This window comes from Monodon monoceros, unplaced genomic scaffold, assembly GCF_005190385.1.
Source record: "Monodon monoceros isolate NGI ecotype Baffin Bay Population unplaced genomic scaffold, NGI_Narwhal_1 Super_Scaffold_6, whole genome shotgun sequence".
Lineage (NCBI taxonomy): Eukaryota > Metazoa > Chordata > Mammalia > Artiodactyla > Monodontidae > Monodon > Monodon monoceros.
Window position 1 is genome coordinate 8157208 of NW_021703783.1, and position 19481 is coordinate 8176688.

Genomic DNA, 19481 nt, shown 5'->3' on the forward strand with positions numbered 1-19481 from the left:
TCTGACCGAGCCCGCCTCGCGTCGCCAGGCCCGCCACGATGGCTCACATGCCCGCGTGCAACCCAGACCAACACACGGCGCGCGCCCGGCTACGTCAGTTCCCCCCGCACGCGGCGAGGACGTCCACGACGAGGCACCTGCCCCACGAGACAGGGACAGGCGCGCCTCCCTTACCCTCTCGACGTCCCGAGAGAGCTGCTCGACGGACGCACCATCGCGGTGGGGACCCGAGGGCCTCGCAGGCAACGGGAAACGACGCCACAGCTCGGGCCAGTGAGGGGCGACCCGGAGCGCTGCAAGGCACCGCTGAGGGCGGGGCGAGACGCGCCCACGCACTGAGGTGGGCACGCAGCACTGCGGCGGCTGCGGCGGCGGCGGCGGCGGCGGCGGCGGCGGGACACCCCCGCCCTTCCCCCACCTGGGTGGGGAGGCTTCTCGCGAGACACGCACTGAGGCGTCAAGGCTAGAGAGTCCCCGCGGCTTGAGAGGCAGGGGCGGGAGACCAAGGGCGGTCCCGGGCTCCGCACCCCTGTCTTCCACGCACCACCGCTGGGCGGGCAGGAGAGGCCAGCGGTCCGTGGGCAGAATGAGGAGAGCGGCCTGGTTACCCGGGAATGTCGGCCTAGGCCCAGCCCTGGAGAGCGCGACATCACCACATCCGGCACTTTCTGCAAGTCTTGGTAAGACCTTTTGTCAATTGTATACATTCTACCGAGCTCTGACTAGAAGGCGCTTATGTAGCATTCCTACTGAAAATGGCATAAAGCCCAGAGTACCCACTTAAAGCCAAGTTGTTAGAAAATGACGTGGAATATCTACATTCCTTTTTACCCCCCGCCCCAAACACCTCAAATACTTTGGACTGTGACAGAAAAACAGGCTCCAAAAGGGGCAGAATGTAACTTTGTTGCAACCAATCTTCCACCTTCTGGTGGGAAAATCTCTTAATTTGAGATTTTCTCTTAATGTGATAGATTGATTTCCTATCCCGATAGGTTTGATGATGGTCTGCCTTCTCTATTCTTAGAAAAGTTTCACCTGATATGACTTGTCCAAATTACTTGTTTTATAGAATACAGCATGCTGCTTCCTTTATGAAATATACTCGTGTTCGTTAAAGAATGGTGGGGCATCTAGGGAGGGAGAAAATTGAGCAGAAATTAAAAAGGGGAAATGGGGTATAGTGAGCTCCAGGTAATAGGGACCTAGAACCACATTTATGTCCCTAGCAAGAAGATCAGTTATTTTGGAATTTTTATTTTTATTTGGTTTGTTTGTTTTTAATTTTTATTTTATTTTGGAGTATAGTTGATTCACAATGTTGTGTTAGTTTCAGGTGTACAGCAAAGTGATTCAGATATACATATACGTGTATCTATTCCTTTTCGGATTCTTTTCCCATATACGTCATTACAGACTATTGAGTAGCGTTCCTTGTGCTATACAGTATGTCCTTGTTGATTATCGATGTTATATACAGTATATATAGTAGTGTGTGTCTGTTAATCCCAAGTTCCTAATTTATCCCTCCCCCCAACCTTTCCCTTTTGGTAACCATAAGTTTGTTTCCTAAGTCTGTGAGTCTTTCTGTTTTGTAAATAAGTTCATTATATCATTTTTTAGATTCCACATATAAGTGATATTTTGTGATATTTGTCTTTCTCTGTCTGACTTACTTCACTTAGTATGATAATCACTAGGTCCATCCATGTAGCTGCAAAGGGCATTATTTCATTCTTTTTTATGACTGAGTAATATTCCATTGTATATACGTACCACATCGTCTTTATCCATTCATCTGTCGATGGGCATTTATGTTGCTTCCATGTCTTGGCTATTGTAAATAGTGCTGTAATGAACATTGGGGTACATGTATCTTTTCGAATTATGGTTTTCTTTGCTATATACCCAGGAATGGGATTTGTGGATCATATGGTAGCTCTACTTCCAGTTTTTTAAGGAACCACCATACTGTCCTCCATAGTGGCTATACCAGTTTCATTCCCGCCAGTAGTGTACCAGGGTTCCCTCTTCTCCACACCCTCTCCAGCATTTATTATCTGTAGACTTTTTGATAATGGTCATTCTGACTAGTGGGAGGTGATAACCTCATTGCAGTTTTGATTTGCATTTCTCTAATAATTAGCAATGCTGAGGTCAAGCTCTTAAAAAGTGTCTGGGCCTCCCGTCAGTGGGGGAGACTCTTGCTGGCCTCTCCAGCATTTATTTTTTGTATTTTAAGGATTTCTTCAGCCTGTGCAGCTTCTTCACGTTTGCAATATTTTCCTTGTTTGCTAAAATTACTGAAACTCAAAAAAGGTGTGAAAATAATAAAAACATTGCACTAGTTTTATAGAATCCAGGGAAGGCAAAAAACAGTGGAGCTCTTTCACCTGGCAGCTGGTTTGTGAATAAAGGTGTCAGAAGGAGGGAGGAAGCAACAGCAGGTAGAAAAGGAGAGAGCTGTTCCTGTCTGCAAGCAAAGAACAAAGGGAAAATGTTTTCTAGAAAAGTGGTCCAGGAGGAAGCCTGCTGGAATCATCAATGAGAAGGGGTCTTGGATGTTCCTATGCTGGGTTCATGGCTCTCAAATTTCAGATTCACAAACACCCAGAATGAGACATGGCACTTAGAAATTGGATGCTGATTATTTCATTGGTAAATTGAAGATGGACTGCCTTTTTCCAGTGTCATGGCTTTCTGAAGAACTGGAATCTTCTTATTGATTTTCTGAAAAACCAAAAAAGTTTGCAGGGGGTTTCTAATCCTTGCTACTAATTGAAGGGAAGTAGGTGAGAGCTCAACATTTCTCCCTCTCTTCTTCCTCATTCTCCCCTTTCCTTCCTAATTTTTTTGTTTATGGTTTATATGCACCTAACATAATGGGCTCTAAATTGTTTCTTACAAGATGAATGAAAAAGATTCTTCTGAGGTTATCTCTTGATTGCTGTTGGTAATGTTCAAATATGTATTTACAAAGACGGTTACTGTACATTTCCTATAATAGCAAAAAAATGAAACCAGCCTACATGTCCATTGATAGAGGTCGGTTAAAGTAATCATGACACAGCCAGACAATGGATAGTATATAGTGGTAAAACAGAAACAAAAACAAAAACCAGGATCAAATAGATCCATATAGCTCTATGAACTAATATGGAAGTTTTCTAAGAAATACGTTATTTGAAATGAGCAGCATATAGATCTGAATATAAAATATGATACCATTTGTGGATAAAAAAAGATTATATATATTTATATGGACACAAATATTTCCAAGAGGATGTTCAAAAGAGTTAACTGTGGTGGCTTTTGGGGAAGGAAGTGGGGAGGCAGGCTATGATATGCCTTTAAAAGTTAGCCTCATACTTTTTGTTTAGTGTTTTTCTAACTTGAGCATATATAAGCAATATTTTTTAAACGACGAAACATTTAGCAGCATAAAATTACGGTATCATTTAGCAGGGACATGGGCCCTGAGAGGCCTGGTCAGGTGGAAAATCACTGAGCCTGAGGAGGAAGAGAGGAGAGGACCAAGAGAGAACAGTGATCTGTTCCTCATTGCCAGCCCACTTTAAGACAGGTAATCATAGGGAAAAAGGTAATTTATGGGCTGTCTTTCTCATAATCAGAACCCCCTTAGATAGCTTGTTAAAAAATAAAGGATCTTGCTGTGCTATTCCAGAATACCTGAATAGAAATCATTAGAACTGGGGTCCAGGACTATGCAATTTTAATATGTTTCCAGTTGATTCAGTGACACAGTAAAGTTTGAAACCTGCAGGGGTTAGGGCCCTTGATGGAGAGTGAGCTTGAATCATACCTGTCATTCCAGATTACTGGGGTGGTGGGCCTTGGGGAGGTCTTTGTGTTGGTGGCGGGCCTTGGGGAGGTCCACACTGGGGTGGTGGGCCCTGGGGAGGTCTTTCTGGTCCAGATCCTGGGGATGGTGTTCCCTGATTCTTCCCAGAAGGAGGTGGGGGAGAATGGCGATGACGATGACCTCTTGGTGGGGGTGGTCTCTGCTGAGGTTGACCCTCTTGTGCGGGGGGTCCCTGCTGCGGTCCATCACCTTGGTTTTCACCATTAGGAGGGGGTCTAGGTGGTGGTCCTCCAGGTCCTCCAGGAGATGGTCTCGGAAACTCCTCAACTGAGTTTGAGCTTGAGTTGTTTACATCTGTAAGGAATGGCACAAGGATAGAGCATCGTGGGGATAGAAGGCTCCCCTGTCACTTTGATCTCTGGTCACCTTTCAGACAGTCCCTTTCTCCCAGAACCTGCTTCTCAACTACCAACTTCCCTCCTATCCTTAGCTTCATTTCGCATCACTCCTATTCATCCACATACTAGTCATATTGAGTCTTAGTTCTTTGCTCCTGAGACAAACATGTGTTTGTCTTCATCCATATTAACAGCTGCTCCCCATCACTCGCATTACCTCCTGAGCTCTGCCTCTTGTCAGCATTATGGTGAGTTGTATAATTATTTCATTATATATTACAGTGTAATAATAATAGAAATAAAGCGCACAATAAACGTAATGCGCTTGAATCATCCAGAAACCATCCCGTCCCCAGTCTGTGGAAAAATTGTCTTCCACAAAACCGGTCCCTGGCGCCAAAAATGTTGGGGACCACTGCTACATGGAACTGTGGCAGTAGACATACAATTCTACGCATTTGTCAAAAACCACAGAACTGTACACTGTAACGTGAACTTTATTGTATGTAAATAAAAGCACAATTAACCAGGGTGTGGGGGGAATCTAAGATGAAATGCAAGTTGAGACAGATGACCGTAACTAAGTACAAATGAACCATATAACCATGCTGACAGAACAGAAACAAAGGTCCTGACTTAGGTAACCTTGGCAAAGAGGATTTTGACCAGATAATGTGAAGGCAAAAGACAAAAAGAGCTACACACAAACATTGTTCTGTGATTGTAAATCTGTTTTGACAGGTGAGTCAGTATCTCTGAAACTAATTTATTGGTATAGTAGAGTTGAACAAATATGTAAACATATTGTAGTTGAGAAGTAGGTTTCTCATTGTAGGTAAAAGAAAAAGAAGGAAATGGAGAAGGCTAGAATAAACTTTGAGTTGCTGGACTGGAATTGAATTATCAGTATGTACTCATGTTCTCACTTATGTGTGTGTGTGTGTGTGTGCATATGCATACACAAACATACAGAAATAAATGCACATATGTGTGTATGAGTTAGCATATGTACATGTATTTTCTAACTCTATTCAGTGAGAGGGGCTAGAATCAGTGACAGGTTAGTAGCCATGAACACACCACCTAGCTGCTATATCTTGGTTTCTAAATGCCATTCTTCAGTAAAGGGAACCAGGGGTCCTTGGAGAAGTGGTTGTTTCCAGGGCTAGAACATCTTGGGTGTCAGAAAGTAAGGAACTGTTTAAAAGAAAAAGAGATGGAACATGTCAAAAGGTATCTCAAAGAGCACTCAATGGCCAGTAAGAACTTGAGCTACGCAATAAATAATGATAGTACTGGATTATAACCCAAAGAATAAAATACGTATTCTTAGGTCCATCCTGAGATTAATGAATGAATGGATGAATGAGTGAATGGGAAAATGGTCACTTTTCCTTGCAGAAAAATTCCACTTAATATATTAGAACACCACACTAATATTTAACCACAGGCAAGATCCATCAGTGTATAAATAGGATATCTGCATAGTCTTAAAGTATCTCCCACAAATATTTAATATTTATAACGGGAGCAACAGTAAGTTTACAGTAGAGAGTCCTGGTAGATATCACCTTAGCCAAGAAGTGAAGGTTAACATGACCAATAATACATACTGACATAATGTGCCCCTGATATGATGCGCTAAGAAAAGCACAGCCGATGGCACCTTCCCAATAATGCACAACCTCAATCCAATCATAAGCATGTATCAGAAAACCCCAAATTGAGAAACATTCTACAAAATAACTGATCAGTACTCTGTCATGTCAAGGTCATGAGAGACAAGAAAGACTGAGGAATACATTGGAAGAGCCTGACTAAGGAGCCATGATGACTAAGTGTAATGTGGAATCCTGAAGGAGATCCTGGGACAGAAAAAGGACATCACTGGAAAAACCTGGTGAAATCCAAGTAAGTTCTGTACTTTAGTTAGTAACATTGAGCTGAGGTTGATTTCTTAGTGTTGACAAATGGTATACGGTTATGTAAGATGCTAACCTAAGGGGAAGCTGCGGGAAGAGTATACAGGAACTCTCTATACTAATTTTGCAACTTTTCTGTAAGATTAAAATAATCTTTTAAAACTGACATTAAAAAATTAAAACAAAAAAGGAATAGGATAACGTAAAATGCTATTTTGATATAAAATTTTCAATGAAATTGACATTATTGTAAGATAATGTTAATTACCAAATTTAACTCAAGAAGCTTAGGATAAGTTGAATAGAAAATAACCATGAAAGAAATGGAAGTTATAGGAAAACAGCTGCAACAACCTATCACTATAACCTCCACCATCAATGGACATAGCAAATTTTGATATATAAATTTTTATATCATTAAAAAACATAATTCTTACTTAAATTGTTCTAAAATATAGATAAGATTAACAAGTTTCTAAATTCATTCTGTGAGGTTCACAAAAAAAATATGTAGACCTGCAAAGATATTTCATTAGGAAAAATTTTGAGTTAACATCTAACTAGTCAACACTGTGTTAGAAGAATAATATGTTGAAAGAGGATTGCAAGCACGGTTCAGTATTAGGAAATACTGAACCCTGCTTCTACTATTGACCTTCTACCCCTGCTGATGGCCTCAAAATTTTTACTGAGAAGTTCAAGGAAATCAGAAAAGAACTGTCTCACCTTAACAGCCACCAAGGTGACTAACCATGAGACGTGCTGCACGATGATAATCTGTGACTAACCATGAGACGTGCTGCACGATGATAATCTGTGACTAACCCACAGGCAATTCTAGCCCTATTTTCTGGCTTCTCTCCCATTATAGTTGAAGCCTTCTTCCTCCTTTTATTTCTACTCTGAATTTCAACCCACATTGGCTAGTCAAGGATTTTGCTAGCTTACTCCCATACCAATTCCACTCTTGCTCCAAAAGTCTATTCTCCACCCCCATTCATTTTAAGATCACATTATTCTTCCATTCCAAAATTTCCAGTGTATTACCACCATTTTATTCCATCAGAACAAAATCCAAATTTGTTACTATGGCCAACACCCTACATGATTGGCTGTCTCTGAACTTGCTGACTTCTTTACTTAATTCTATACTCCATTCTAGACCCACTGATCTTCCTGGTATTCCTCCAGCATACCAAGCTTGTTCCTACCTTTATCAATCATGCTTCCTCACTTAATTCAAATCAGCTCAAATTTCACCACTTCGAAGCCTTCTCTGAATACACAAAAACCGTCCATCTCGTTAAGCTCCTTTTTAAAAAAATTTTTCTTCTGGTAGATTTTTTTTTTAAAGACCTAATACTTGTTAGAGCAGTTCTAGGTTTATAACAAAATTGAGAGGAGGGTACAGAGATTTCCCATGTACTCATGTCCCCACATATGCATAGCCTTTCCCATTTTCAGTATCACTCACAAGAGTGGTATATTTATTTCAATTGATGAACCACATTGACATATCATAGTCATCTGAAGTCCACACTTCACCTTCAGGTTCACTCTTGGTGTTGTATATTCTGTGGGTTTGAGCAAATGGATAATGACATGCATTCATCATTATAACCTCATACAGAGCATTTTCACTGTCCTGAAACTCCTTGTGCTCTACCTGTTCATCTCCCTGCCTACCCCCACAGCCGTGGAAGCCACTGATCTTTTTATTGTCTCCATAATTTTGCCTTTTCTAGAATGTCATATAGTTGGAAGCACACAGTATGTAGCCTTTTCGAATTGACTTCTTTCACTTAGTAATATGCACTGAAGTTTCCTTAGTGTCTTTTTGTGGCTTAAAAGCTAATTTCTTTTTACCACTGAATAATATCTCATTGTCTGGATGTACCACAGTTTATATTTATCCACTCACCTGCTAAAAGCCATCTTAGTTGCTTCCAAGTTTGGGCAATTACGAATACAGCAGCTATAAATATCCATGTGCAGGTTTTTGTGTGGACACAAGCTTTCAACTCCTTTGGGTGAAGTACCGAGGAGTGTGATTCTTGGATCATAATGGCAAGAGTGTTTGTTTTATGAGGAACTGCCAAACTGTGATCCAAAGTGGCTGTACCATTTCAAATTCCCACCAGCAATGAATGAGAGTTCCTGTTACTCCACATCCTCGCCAGCATTTAAACCAAATGTCAGTGTGCTGGGTTTTGACGATTCTAATAGGTATGTAGTAATGTCTCATTGCTGTTTTAAATTGCATTTTCCTGGTGATGTGTGATGTGGAGGATCTTTTCATATGCTTGTTGCCATCGGTATGTTTTCTTTGGTGAGTTACACGCTAAGGTCTTCGGCCCATTTTCTAATCGAGTTGTTTGTTTTCTTATTGTTGAGTTTTAAGAATTCTTTGTTATATTTTGGATAACAGTCCTTTATCAGATGTGTCTTTTGCAAATATTTCTCCCAGTCTATGACTCCTCTTCCAACTCTCTTAACTGTCTCTTTTACAGAGCAAGAGTTTTTAATTTTAAAGAATCTGGCTTATTAACTATTTCTTTCATGTATTGTATTTTTGGTGTGATATCTAAAAAGGCATGCTTTTTTTAAAAAAAATTAATAGTCTTCACTGTCAGATAGCCAGCATTCAAGATCCCTACTTCTTGGTCGTCACGGTCTTGTGTAATCCCCTACCAGATTATATCAGAATTGGCCTGTGTGACTGATGGCACACTGATGGCAGAAATGGCGGTATGTCACTTGTAAGATTGAGTTACGAAGGACATTGTGGCTTCGTCTTGGTCACTCTCTCTTGTTCTTCAATCTCAGTCTCTCCCTCCCTCTCTCTCTCTTTCTCATCACTTGCTTTGGGAGAAGCCAGGTGCCTTAGCCCTATGAAGAGGACCCATCCTTTACAGGCGAGTCTCTTGGATCCTCCCATTTGGTTTCACAGAGGGGAAAGCACCAAGAGGGAGGAGAAGAAAAAGTCTTCTACCTCCAGTCCTTCACTTCCCACTTGGCTTCTGATAACTTCACTCTCCCCAAATTGTTTCTAACCTGGATGGAGGTGGGCTGAATGACAGGGATGGGTCTGCTTCCTCCTAGTAATCCCTGCAGTGAGGTGTCCAGCTCCAAGTGCTCAAGAGTCTTTGGTAGTGACTATTATTAAAATGAGAAAGATTTTGTTTATAGGTGGATCATATAATCACCAAGGTCAACTCTACTCTGTAGAGTTAAATTACACTTACATTTCCTTCCTTGAAAAACTTTTTGTTTTCCTGGAGTTAATAATCATCTTTTTCTTCATTTGCTTGGTTTCCTTTCACGTCTCAGTCTTCCTGCAGCCTCCAACAGACCTGTTAAATCTCTCTCAACAAAATCTTTTTCACCCTCAAACACTCAGATAATTTGCTTTTGCCCTGGAAATTCCCTTTTCTCCTTCTTAAGTAGGATGATGTACGTCCTGGGTTAAAGAAAGCCTTTCTTGGTTTTCTTCTTTGTTTGAAGTACATCCTACCATATCTTATTACGAATGAGTGCATGAGAGGCAAAATATTTAGAGATTTTTATGTCTGAGAATGTCAATTCATAATTTGACTGGATATAAGATTCTAAGTTAAAATTATTTTTACTAAGAATTTTTACAATTCCTGATTTCCACTGTTGTTCCACTATCATTCTATTCTCAATTCTTTGCATATGACTGCTTTTCTCACTGAGAACTTCAGAATCAACTTTTTATCCCTAACATTTAATTAGATATATGTTGATGTGGATCTTTTTTCTATTTCTTGTACTGGGCACTCAGTATTCCCAGAGGGTCTTCTGTCCTGGGGCCTGCACTTTAAAAGAGGCCCCACACAAACACCAAAACAAAGGCATTGTTTTTTTCTTTCACTTTCATTAGAAAATATTTTTAAAGTTCAGCAAGTAAATTAAAAAAACAGGAATTGTGGGAGAGGGGCACAATTGAACATGGGGTCCCCAAGGCCTGAGTATGCAGGATTGAGAATGTGTAAAGGTTCAGAATAAGTTCACAGCTTCTGCCCTGGGGCATCTGACAAAAAAAAAAAAAAAAAAAAAAAGGCTACTTTTGCTTAAATTTAGTCACCTCAAATCAATCAAAAGCATGAAGGCAGACAGGTTCTCCCACCCCCCCCACTGTAACTACACTCCCAGTCACTCCTGTGCTCAGTGGTATAGTTTGGGGAGGTGCTTAAAAATTCCTGGAAATCCTAAATCAGAACTGAGGCAAGGGGGAGGAAAACTTGCCCAGCAGGTTCCCACAGGAGCTTGACCAGGTCAGTCCTGGGCCCGACCAGCTTCCAGCCTGCTGTTCCAGCAGACATCCTGCCCGCTCCCTTCTCCCAGCTTGCAGGGACAGTGTCCATCCAGGGGAACTCATGGCTCCCTTGGTCTCTAGGCTTGGTCTAAAAGGCAGTCTCCAAGGAACAGGCTTCGGGAGCCAGACAACATGGGAAACTTGACCTGAACCTAGGGTCTATCTTGGTTTGTAACTTGTGAATATTTAGAGATATGTATGCAGGCCTCCATTTGTATTCCTGCACCTGACCCTGCAATGTTAAGTGTGAGCCTTTGGATAATAACTGGACACTTTCAACATGGAGGATCATCCTTAAATTCTGGAACATATGTTGTAGTGTCCCATTGATAATTTCTTTCCCAATATATTCTGTTTTCTTTGAAATTTGTGTTGAATTTTTTCTCACCTATTAACCATCTCTTTGCACTTTTGCTCTGTTTTATGGAGGAGTTCTTCATCTTCTATTGAACTTATTATCAACTAAATTTACAAGGACCAATATTTCTTTTTATCTTCTGGTTGACTATTTAATAGCATCCCGTTCTTATTTGAAAGATGCAATATGTATTCTTTTTCCCTCAGAATATATTAATTACAGTTTCTTAAAGTTTTCTTCTACTCCTCATATTGTCTGTTTCCTCTGAATTCTCCTTTTACTGTTTCTTTACTTGCGTCTTATTTGATAGAGATTTTCCTCAAATGTCTGGTGATTCTTTGCTTTCTGTTCATACATTGGAGTTAGACACCAAGACGGTCAGAAAACTCTGTGTGCATTGAAAGAGTTTTTGTAGAATCATGTACCTCACGGTCGGATGATTGAGTGGCATGATAGCTGTTTTGTTAAAACTTATCTCCAGGTGCTGTCTCTGAGACAGCTCTGCTGGCACTTTGGAGCTGGCCAGGGTAAGAGGTTGGACATCTCTCCATTTATTTTATAGGCTTTCACTTGATTGTCCTGGTTTTTGAATAGCATCTCAATCGTATCTTCTTCCATAACAGTTGTCCCCAACTGTCCAGTGCCTCTCTGGTTCAGTTTTTCTAGACAATAAACCTACTCTTTCCTGATGCAATCAGGGAGGACTGTTCCAGTCACCTGTCTCCCCACCATCATCACTCCTCCTCCAACCCAGTCTTCACGTGCCTTGTGTCTACAGTCCTTGGGCCTTGCCAGGGTTCTGTAAGACCATTGGCTGGCTTCTGTTTGGTACCACTATCCCTGCCCCCAGACGTGCACAACAGCTATTGGAGTAAGTTTTTCTCCTTTCTGTTATGTCATTAACCATTCTGCTGGTTTTCAGTCCTTATAAATTGTGGCTGTTAATTGTCCTGTAAGTTTTATCAGAGATGATGTTTGCATTTCTGTTTCTTTTCTTGTTGTCCTTGTTTGGACTTTGAGAAGAAAGGGATAGGAAATATTTTTACTATTAACACATAAGTTGCTCTCAGTTATGTTAAGGAAAAAATTGACCAATAGGCTAAAAAATCAAAACAAAGGCTGTCAAAGGCTTATAAACCAAGGCTTCTGTTCCCATCCTTCCAGTCAAACAGCTCACACCAGGGTAACCAATGACTTCCAGCTTGCTGAAACATGTCGGTGGATATGTTTCAATCTTCATCTTAACTTGCTTCTCAGAAGCAATGGACATTATTTACAATTCTGTCCTACTTAAAACACTCTCTTCCTTTGGCTCCATGATACTGTGTGTACCTGTTTCATAGTCTAACTCTCTGGTTGCTCTACTCCTTACTTTTTTCATTTATCAAATATTTATTGAGTCCCCTTCCACACCAGTTATTTTACTAGGAGTTTAGGATGAATATAAAAATCATGATTCCCACCATCTAGGAGTTAAAGCCTTGCATGTCCTTTGCAGATGCATATGCTTCCATTTAGCCACGAAATTATGAAATTCCTCTAACTATGTTTTAGATTCTTTTCTCACTATATACTATCTCCTTAGAAAAGTTCATACTAAAAAAAAAAAAAAAAAGGTAACTATGTGAGGCAGCAGATGTGTTAACTTGATTGTAATAATCATTTCACAATGTATGTGTATATGAAATCATCACACCGTACATTTTAATTCTATACAATTTTTAAAAATATAGAACACTTCATAAATTTATGTGTCATCCTTGTGCAGGGGCCATGCTAATCTTCTCTGTATCATTCCAATTTTAGTATATGTGCTGCCAAAGTGAGCACTATATACAATTCATCAATTATACCTCAATAAAACTGGAAAAAATAAAAATAAAAACTCATCCTTGCCCGTGGCTTCAATTATTATCTGTGTGCCATGATACAAAGTTCTGTGTCTTGCCAAGACCTCTACTGAGTTTCACACCTTTACCTATATGACATCTTCATTTAAATATTTTTAAGGTACCACTCAGTACAGTATTTCCAAAACAAAATTAATCTGATAATCCTAACCCTAGAGACCACCATCCAACCACTCATGCAATACAAAATCTATAGCTTTAGCTCTGTGTCATTCCATACAAGATCCACCACCAATTTTTGTCCCCTTTTCTAAATATTTCTCAACTTGTCTCTATCTCTATCACCACCTCCATTCACCTATGCTCTACAGTATCCTCCCTACTTGGTGACCTGTAACCATTTTCGCTTTTCCTCCAAATTCTTTTCCAAGCTGTAGTCTGCAGCCAGGGTTAGCTTTTCAAACCGTATATGTGATAATGCAATCACATATTTTTTATGTGATTTTTTTTAACCCAACAAAAACCTATTCTGTCCAGCCAGAGGACTAGGAAACAGACAGCCTAGCATGGCAGAAAACATTTAGACAAAATCCCTCTTCTACAGTCAAACACCACAGAAAAAGCTATGGCCCCAAGTGGGGAGTCTAGACTTCCACACATGCCTGGCTGTAACAAGATGCCCAAACCTGTGCCAGAGTGAAGTTAGAGAAGACCGAGGAGGAACTGGAACTTTCATCCCCACTTGAAAGTTTAAGACCCTCATTTTCCCCCCACCCCACAGAGTTAGTGGCAACCAGATGGGGAGCCTGGACGTCCTCCCTCATCCAACAGTATCGAAGCACTCCCTCCTTTCCATACTGGGGTGGTGTCAGTGGAGACTACACGGAAAGTAGTAACAAGACACCCCTACTCCTCCCAGACAGGGTGATATCAGTGGAGGCCTTGTGGGGAGCCAGAATTCCATCCTTCACCAGGCAATTATGGGGAACCCCTCCCCTGCTTGGGAGTCAACACAAGTTGAGGGGGAGACCTTTACTTCTGCCCCTACCTGCCAGTAATTCAGTACCTCCACCTTTTACCTGCTGGAGTAGTATCACAGAAATCCAGCTAAGACAGAAGATTTAAACAAGATCCAGAGCCTCTAATACCTAAAATGTCCTGTTTCAATTGAAAATCATTCATCATACTAAGAATCAGGAAAATCTCAACCCGAATAAAAAAGACAATGAGCAGATGCCAGACGAAAAGGCCAGAGATATTAGAATTATCTGACAAAGAGTTTCAAGCAGTTGTCATAAAAATGCTTCAATGAGCAATTATAGACATGCTTAAAACAACTGAAAAAAAACTCAGCAAAGAAATAAAAAGTCTTAGCAAAGAATCAAAATCTATAGCAGAACCAAAAGGAAATTTCAGAACTGAAAATTATAATAACCAAAATTTTTAAACTTAATGGAAGGGCTCAACAGCAGAGGAAAACAATCTGTGAACTTGAAGACAGAACAATAGAAATGACTCAATCTGAACAACAGAGAGAAAAGAGACAGAACAACAAACAAACAAACAACACAAAATACCTATCAGATTCTCAGGGTCCTGCAGGAGTATAACAAAAGGCCTAATATTCACGTCATCTGAATCCTAAAAGAAGTAATGGCTGAAAACTTCCCAAATTTGGCAGAAGACATAAGCCTAAAGATTCAAAAAGGCAAGCAAATTCCAACCAAGATAAACCCAAAGAAATCCACACCAAGACACATCATAGTCAAATATTTGAAAATAAAGACAGAGAAAAAAATCCTGAAAGCAGCAAGAGAAACAACTTATCTATAGGGGAAAAACAATACAAATAGCAGAAAACATGAAAGTCAGAAAGAAGTGGCACAATACTTTTTAAGTACTGAAAGAAAAGAACTGTCAATACTGATTTTCATATAGTAATTTTATCTCTCAGGAATGAAAGGGAAATAAAGACATTGGATGAAGGAAAACAAGAGTTTGTCACCAGCAGATCTACCTGAAAAGAATGGCTAAAGGAAGTTCTCTAAACAGAAAGAAAATGATGAAAGAAGGAACTTTGGAACAGCAAGAAGAAAACAATGGAAAGGGGGAAATATGGGCTGATAAAATACATCTTCCTTTTTCTTTTGAACTTCCTAAGTATGTTTGACAGTTAAAGCAAAAATTATCTAATACCCTCTGATATGGCTGTAAATGTGTGTAGAGAAGTATTTAAAACAATTATAAGCAGAGGAGGGTAAAGGAAGACATACAGGGAGGCAAGATTTCTACAGTTCACTCAAAGTGGTAAAATACTGACCCTCTTAGACAATGAAAATGTATGTGTATATAATGTAATACCTACAACAACCACTAAAAAAAAAAGCTGTACAAAGAGATACACTCAAAATACTATAGATAAACCAAAATGGAATTTTTAAAAAATATTCAGGTAGCCCACAGGAAGGCAAAACATAGAAAATAGAGAAATAACAAGATAAACAGAAAACAAAAAGTAAAATGGTACACGTAAGCTCCAAACATATCAATAATTACATTAAATGTAAATGGGCTAAAGTAAACCAAAATGCTTGAAAATTGGGGAGGTTCTGGACTAAAGAAACATCATAGCCTACACCAGTATAAAAATTTGCCCAATATTTGTATTTATATATAAATTGCACACACTTTATGTAAACCCATCTAACATTGTTCAGAATAGGATAACGCCTGTCAAGGGCCACCATCAAGTCTCTTTCAGACATCTAAGGACTAGAAAATTACTGAAAACAAAAGGTTACAGATTCTCAGAAAAACCACATCCTGTAGAAGCACAGCCAGCCCACATAAAACCATGGACCAAAACAGATGTGAACCCCCTCCTCTTTCCTGCACCTTGCCCTTTAAAGCACAATAAAAGACTCACCCCCCCCACCCTTCAGGGCCAACACCACTCTATGCGTTTGGCCCCTCTCCTCCCTTGGAAAGTGAATAAAAACTTTCTTTTCTACCCTTGTTAATACTTCTGTGAATTCTTTCACAACCCATGTCAGCTCACCTAACATTTTATGTTAAATATTATTTAATATTTTGTATAATTAATTTTTGGTACAAATTAATTAATTTTGTACAATTAGTAATAGCATATAGAACTTGTACACAGTGTAAATAACTCATATAGAGCTCTCAGCTCAGGCCAGGCCTTCAGTGGTAGCTATTATTACGAGGACAGAAACCGGGTAGGGCTTCTCATCATTTGCAGCATGATACTCTCTCCAGCCCTGAGTCAGCCACATGATCATGAGGGTAAAAAACTGATAGACTTTACAACCATTCCGTATGCATACAGCCATTCTGTTTTTCACTTTTGGAACAGTATTTAGTAAATTACATGAGCTATTCAACGTTTCATGATAAAACTTGGCTTTGCCCAATCAGATGATTTTGCCCAACAGTGGCTGACGTAAGTGTTCTGAGCACGTTTAAGTAGGCTAGGCTAAGCTATGACATTCGGTAGGTTAGATGTATTAAATGTATTTTCGACTTAGGATATTTTCAACTTACAATGGGTACTGGGTGCATAACCCCATTGTAGGTTGAGGAAGATCTTTATATACTCTTCCTAAGTGACCACTCTAAACCCATAACTTCAACTGCCACTTACACCAGGATCAGTAAATACTAAGCAGACATGCTACACATTCCCCCTTCAACCAATCCCCCGGTTTGGCTGGACTCATCTCTGTCCTCTAGGTAACCACTTAAACTGTGCAGCTGGAATTTGAAATGAAAACTTTTTTCCATTCTGGATAGATACGAATGAGTGCCTATTTTGAGTCCACTAACACTTTTTCTTGGCTAAATTTCACAAATCATTCCAATAGTCCATCATAAAATTCCATGCTGAAATCCACTTGAAATTAAAAAGAAAATGGGAAGAGAAATTGGAAAAATAGTCACTGACAGAACAGAAATAGTTTTATATCCTTAAAAGAGATCAATGGAGGCCTTGGAACTACTTTCCTATTTAGATGAAAACCCTGAGACAAGCAGCTTGATGGAGCCAGGCTAAGGAATCCTCAAATATGATGTGCTCTGGTACAAGCCTATGTGACAGATCACTGATGACATGGAATACTTCTCCCTGAGGCAAACTAATACACTAATAATTCTTTACATTAATGATCCCAAAAATCATTGTATTATTTGCTGAAATACATTAAGGAGCAACAAGGAAATTTCAATTGATTTGATATAACTGACTCATTTTATAAGAGGAAGCTGGGGTTCACAAGAGGCAGAGATACAACTGGTAGAATCTACATCTCTTCACTCCCAAGTCTGCCCATCACTCTAAACTTGTGCCATTTTAGTTTGTCATTTATACTGTGGCATATACATACTGTGAAGTATAAATACGTGAAACCAACTAATTTTACATAAACTCACCCACTCCCTTTTGCAAAAGATATAGTGTAAACATAAAGAAAAACATGGGTGATTGTTTCCATTCCCCACTGAACCAAACCAGTTCTAGAGTAAGATGTTCTCTGCTGTCTGTGGCATGGCTTCCCAAAGATGCTCACCTGTTAATTCCCAGAACCACTGAATATGTTCAATTACATGGTAGAGGGGGAATTAAGGTCATTAATCAATTGACCTTGAAATAGAGATTATCCTAGGTTATCCGGGTGGAGCTCAGTGTGTCCTCAAATGTGGAAGAGGGAGGCAGTAGAGTCGGTGTTGGTGACTCTGTGATGTACTGTCAGAATCAACCGACCTTTGCTGGCTTCAAAGATGCAAGATGGCCAAGGCAAGTGGGCAAGAAAATGGATTTTTCCAGAAAGGCTTCAGAAAGGAACTCAGCCCTGCCAACACATCGTTTTCAATCCAGTGAGATGCCTTTCAGACTTTTAAGCTACAAAACTAAAATAATACGTTTATGTTATTTTAGTTTACTAAGTTTGTGGTAACTTGTTATACTAGGAATAGGAAAACCAATATACTTTCCATAGGCTCATTTCACGCTTTCCTGTGGTCATAAGGAGTTGGCGCCTGATTGTAAAGTATTTATCAGAGAGGAGTAAAATGGTTATTGGTTCTAAAACAAGGCAACTAAGCAATATGTTGCCTCATAGGGCTTCCCTAGTGGCGCAGTGGTTGAGAGTCCACTTGCCGATGCAGGGGACACGGGTTCGTGCCCCGGTCCGGGAAGATCCCACATGCTGCGGAGCGGCTGGGCCCGTGAGCCATGGCCACTGAGGCTGCGCTTCCAGAGCCTGTGCTCTGCAGCGGGAGAGGCCACAACAGTGAGAGGCCAGCGTACCGCAAAAAAAAAAAAATATATATATATATATATATATATGTATATATGTTGCCTCATAAAATAAAAAAACCCTCTCAAAATTTAGTACAAATGAACATTTATTGAGCCCATATTAGATGGGACATGGTTAAGAGTTGCCCCTCTTCTGTCTGTGTATAATTCCTGCCACTCTGTTTATCCTCAAGTAGGTACCTCCTATGTCTCACTAGTCTAGTCTTTTACAATTATTCAAGCTCCTATAATGGAATGGAAGGCTTGTTCAGAGGCTCAGAATCTTCTTAGAATGTTGTGGTTAGTAGAGCGATGGTCGCAGGTAATGAGAATCTGCTTCATTTTCTAAACTAAAAAGCAAAACAAAAACAAAAATGAAAACATGAGTTGCCAAGAGAAACAAGAAAACCTAGTGCTCAAAAGATCAGGCTCATCTTTCTCGTTTCCCACTGGACACATGATTTAATTTAAGGTGTAAATTCCTTATTCTCCTGCCCTCTCTTTGAGCCTTAAGCAAGATACCTGCACACTGTCCAGGTATCCATTTTAATGCCTGAAGAAATTACTTCAGAAATTTCCAAAAAAGCCAGGAGTGAGGCAAAGTATTAAAACTGGGACCTCCTGATTCAGAGCTCCTAGGCTTTACAGCTTTTAATTGAATTATATATTTTATGAATCAGAAAATCTGATGCCTTTTCCTCAGGTTCTCCTTTAAAAAGATTCCATGGACTGGACTGGAATCCACATCCTGGTGAGACAGGAAATCTTGGAAAACTCAAGGGAGAAAACTTGTTTATCCCATGCCTATTTGGTGACTGAAAATCCAAACAATCAGACTTGGACGGTAAACCTCAGAGAGGAAAGAGGCTGTCTTTTTCACCTCCATATTAGAATTATAGCTGATCTCAGCATCTGGAAAGTTTTAAATTGGAATCCTTTCCCAGCATTGAAAATGGTGTCAAATCCCTAATAAGATATCAGAGACAAGAGAGAAGAAACTTACCAAAAAACACTGTGTTGTACTCGTTGCTTCCCGTGGAGGTGCTGGGCTCCTCTATAATTAAGTAAAGAAATGGTGTTTATTCACTTCCAGTAAGGATCACAGTGTGTCTGTCATTGAGCTCACAGACTCAAGTAGCCCCCTAGTAAACGTAGGACTCCACTGAGTCTATGACACGAAAACCTCCCTTCTTCTAACTGCCAAGGCACTCTGCCATGCCTGAAATCCTACCAGTGGAAATGAAACACAAGTGCACTTCATGAGAAGGATTTAGTTAAAGGGCTGGTCTCCACTCACACTTCGAAGTCCCTGAGAGAGCCAACCTTTTTTTTAACAGGCCCTTTAGCCTCCACTAAAATACAATTTCTAGATTTCTCCATGTACTATCTGCAGTCCCCTGTGCGCTTTAAGCAGAGCTGGAATAGTCGGTCTCAATCAACGTTAGCTACTATTTATAGACATAAGAATCAGATA

At 40.0% G+C, this 19481-nt stretch overlaps 1 protein-coding gene and 1 non-coding gene across 4 annotated transcripts in view; one reads left to right on the forward strand and one right to left on the reverse strand.

Moving 5' to 3' along the window:
- The first annotated feature begins 496 nt into the window (after positions 1–496).
- ETV6 (ETS variant 6) overlaps positions 497–19481 on the forward strand; it is a 415605-nt gene continuing 396620 nt past the window's right edge. For all 3 annotated transcript variants that reach the window (XM_029205490.1, XM_029205498.1, XM_029205491.1), the window contains exons 1-2: positions 497–680; positions 5993–6132. The gene's annotated coding sequence lies outside the window, so the exon portion shown is untranslated. The remainder of the gene's footprint in view (positions 681–5992; positions 6133–19481) is intronic.
- Positions 12564–12670, reverse strand: LOC114886286. Its single transcript, XR_003791293.1, has one exon. It is a non-coding gene; the product is annotated as a U6 spliceosomal RNA (small nuclear RNA).